We start from the raw sequence: 4,037 nt of genomic DNA, 5'->3' as shown, positions 1-4,037 counted from the left end.
TTCTCTCCTTGAAGGCTCTCAACTAGTTTCATGACTTATATTACTATCTATAGGCTTATGACTCACATATCTACCGTTTACTTCCAGCTTAGACCTTTCTATTGAGCTAAAGATTCTTATATCCAACTGACTCCCTGATAAGGCTACCTGAATGTCTAAAGCTATCTCAAATGTAACATGTCCAAAATAGAAGAATATTTACTTCCCCCAACCCTATCATTTTTCTAGTCTTTCCCTCATTAGTAAATGGCATTGTCATCCAAGTTCTAAGTATGTTCTTCATTCCTCCCTTCCTCTCACTTTCTACATAAGCAATCCTGGAAATTACTTCCAAAAGTTAATTCCAAAAATCATTTTTCACCAACTGTACTACTAATACAATTCACCCTAGTCCAATCCGTAATAGGATAGAGTATTATATAAGCCTCCTAACTGGTGTCCTTTCTTCCACTGCTGCCTCTTTATAATTCAGTCTCCAAAGACCAAAGACAGGAATCTTTGTAAAATATAAACTTTATCTTATAACTAATTGGTTTAAAATCCTTTAATAGCATTTCATATAGTTAGAAAATCAAATTTTTGTGAGTGATGCCACTGAAAATGGAGGAGCAGGGAAGGCTACAGGTCTGTCCTTCCACTAATGTAATGATTAAGCTAGCAAAAACTGTTAAAATCAACTTTTTGGAATTCTAAAATCTAATGAAAGCTTAGAACAACCAGGGTGTTGCCTGATGAAGAAGGAGGCTGCTGAGTTCTAGTAAGAGAGTGTTATGACATTTTTCCTACCTGCCCCCAATCAACAGCTCACTGACAGTTATGGAATGGTGAGCTTATGGGTGCCAAAATGAGAAATGCAAAACTTTTTCTCAAAGAGTTGTGGTTTTGGGTTTTGACTGCCTGATTACTCACCAAGAGATCAGCTAAGGGACTTGCCTGTGTTTTGCCAACCCCTGCCTCCAAACTCTCAGGACTGGAGTCGCCACTTGTGTGGTGATTTTTTCACAATTAAAAAAAAAAAAACTGTAGTAAAATATACATAACATAAAATATACATGCCATCTTAATCATTTTTAAGTGTATGGTTCAGTGCCATTAAGCACATTCATATTTTGGGGAGCGTCACCACCATCCATCTCCAGAACTCTTTTCATTTTGCAAAACTGAAATTCTATAAACAGTAATTCCCCATTACTCCCTCCAAACAACCCCCGGAAACCACCATTCTAGTTTATATCTCTATGAATTTGACAACTCTAAATAACTCATATAAGTGGAATACTATAGTATTTGCATTTTTATGACTGGCTTATTTCATTTAGCATAATGTCCTCAAGCTTCATCCATGTTCTGACATACATCAGAATTTCCTTCCTTCTTTAAAACTAAATAGTATTCCACTGTATGTATATGCCATATTATGCTTATGCATTCTTCCATCAATGGACATTTGCATCACTTCCATCTTTTAGCTATTGTGAATAATGCTGCTGCTGCTGCTATGAACATGAGTGTGCAAATATCTCTTCAAGGTACAGCTTTAAATTTGTGGAATATATTCCCAGAAGATGAATCACTGAATTATATGATAATTCATTTCTAACTTTTTGAGGAACCAACAGTTCTCCACAATGGCTGTACCATTTTACATTCCCATGAACAGTGTACTAGTGTTCCAGTTTCTCCACTTCCTTGCCAATCCAATACTTGTTATTCTTTTTCTTTTTAAAAATATTTGTCAACCTAACTGGTGTAAGATAGCATCTCATTGTGGTTTTTATTTTAAGTGGCAATTTTATAAAACATATAAAAGCATATGGTAGAACTTCCCTGGTGACACAGTGCATAAGGATCTGCCTGCCAATGCAGGGAACATGGGTTCAATCCCTGGTCCAGGAGGATTCCAGATGTCACAGAGCAACTGAGCCCATGTGCCACCACTACTGAGCTTGCATGCCACAACTACTGAGAGTGCATGCTACAACTAATGAAGCCTGCATGCCCTAGAGCCTGTGTTCCACAAGAGAAGCACTGCAATGAGAAGCCTACACATCGCAACTAGAGAAAGCCCGTGCAGAGCAACAAAGATCCAGCACAGCAAAAAAAATTAAAATTAAAAAAAAATTTTAAAGTGTATGGTAGATGTAGCTGCCTGAGGCAAGGTTGGATAGAAGGTACAACTCAGGAGGAGGGATAAGTACTTTGAAAGCTCCTACATACATTGAGGGATCTAGAAGACCGTGTATGTTCAGTAATAAACATGTGCTCAGAAAAGACTACAGAAACCCTAAGATGTCACCTTTGGCTGATCTTTACTCTGTGTAAATGGGAAATAAAGACTAAGGCAGAGTTGTAAATAGGGTTGCTAAGCATTGAAGGGGGACACCAACCTAGAGTAAATTTATAAAGACCAAGACACTATCTTCATTTGGTTTGCTTTGTTGCTCGAGATATTTAAGGAAATCTTTAAGATATTTAAGGAAATATTTAAGGAAACTAAACTAACAGAACAGACATAACAGAATCAGAAGATATTAAGAAGAGGTGGCAAGAATACACAGAAGAACTATACCCAAAAAATGACCCAGATAATCATGATGGTGTGATCACTCACCTAGAGCCAGATATCCTGGAATGTGAAGTCAAGTGGACCTTAGGAAGCATCACTACAAACAAAGCTAGTGGAGGTGATGGAATTCCAGTTGAGCTATTTCAAATCCTAAAAGATGATGCTATAAAGGTGCTGCACTCAATATGCCAGCAAATTTGGAAAATTCAGCAGTGGCCACAGGACTGGAAAAGGTCAGTTTTCATTCCAATCCCTAAGAAAGGCAATCCCAAAGAATGCTCAAACTACCGCACAATTGTACTCATCTCACACGCTAGTAAAGTAATGCTCAAAATTCTCCAAGCCAGGCTTCAGCAATATGTGAACCGTGAACTTCCAGATGTTTTAGAAAAGGCAGAGGAACCAGAGATCAAATTGCCAACATTTGCTGGATCATCAAAAAAGCAAGAAAGTTCCAGAAAATCATCTACTTCTGCTTTATTGACTATGCCAAAGCCTTTGACTGTGTGGATCACAATAAACTGTGGAAAATTCTGAAAGAGATGGGAATACTAGACCACCTGACCTGGCTCTTGAGAAACCTATATGCAGGTCAGGAAGCAACAGTTAAAACTGGACATGGACCAACAGACTGTTTCCAAATAGGAAAAGGAGTACGTCAAGGCTATATATTGTCACCCTGCTTGTTTAACTTATATGCAGAGTACATCATGAGAAACGCTGGGCTGGAAGAAGTACAAGCTGGAATCCAGATTGCCGGGAGAAATATCAATAACCTCAGATATGCAGATGACACCACCCTTATGGCAGAAAGTGAAGAGGAACTAAGAAGCCTCTTAATAAAAGTGAAAGAAGAGAGTGAAAAAGCTGGCTTAAAGCTTAACATTCAGAAAACTAAGATCATGGCATCTGGTCCCATCACTTCATAGCAAATAGATGGGGAAACCGTGGCTGACTTTATTTTTTGGGGCTCCAAAATCACTGCAGATGGTGACTGCAGCCATGAAATTAAAAGACACTTACTCCTTGGAAGGAAAGTTATGACCAACCTAGACAGCATATTAAAAAGCAGAGACATTACTTTGCCAGCAAAGGTCCGTCTAGTCAAGGCTATGGTTTTTCCAGTAGTCATGTCTGGATGTGAGAGTTGGACTATAAAGAAAGCTGAGCACCGAAGAATTGATGCTTTTGAACTGTGGTGTTGGAGAAGATGCTTGAGAATCCCTTGGACGGCAAGGAGATCCAACCAGTCCATCCTAAAGGAGATCAGTCCTGGGTGTTCATTGGAAGGACTGATGTTGAAGCTGAAACTCCAATATTTTGGCCACCTGATGCAAAGAGCTGACTCATTTGAAAAGACCCTGATGTTGGGAAAGATTGAGGGCAGGAGGAGAAGGGGACGACAGAGGATGAGATGGTTAGATGGCATCACTGACTCATTGGACATGAGTTTGGGTAAATCCTGGGAGTT

This window comes from Cervus elaphus, chromosome X (genome assembly GCF_910594005.1).
Source record: "Cervus elaphus chromosome X, mCerEla1.1, whole genome shotgun sequence".
Taxonomy (NCBI): Eukaryota; Metazoa; Chordata; class Mammalia; order Artiodactyla; family Cervidae; genus Cervus; species Cervus elaphus.
Note: the sequence above shows the minus strand (reverse complement) of the source record.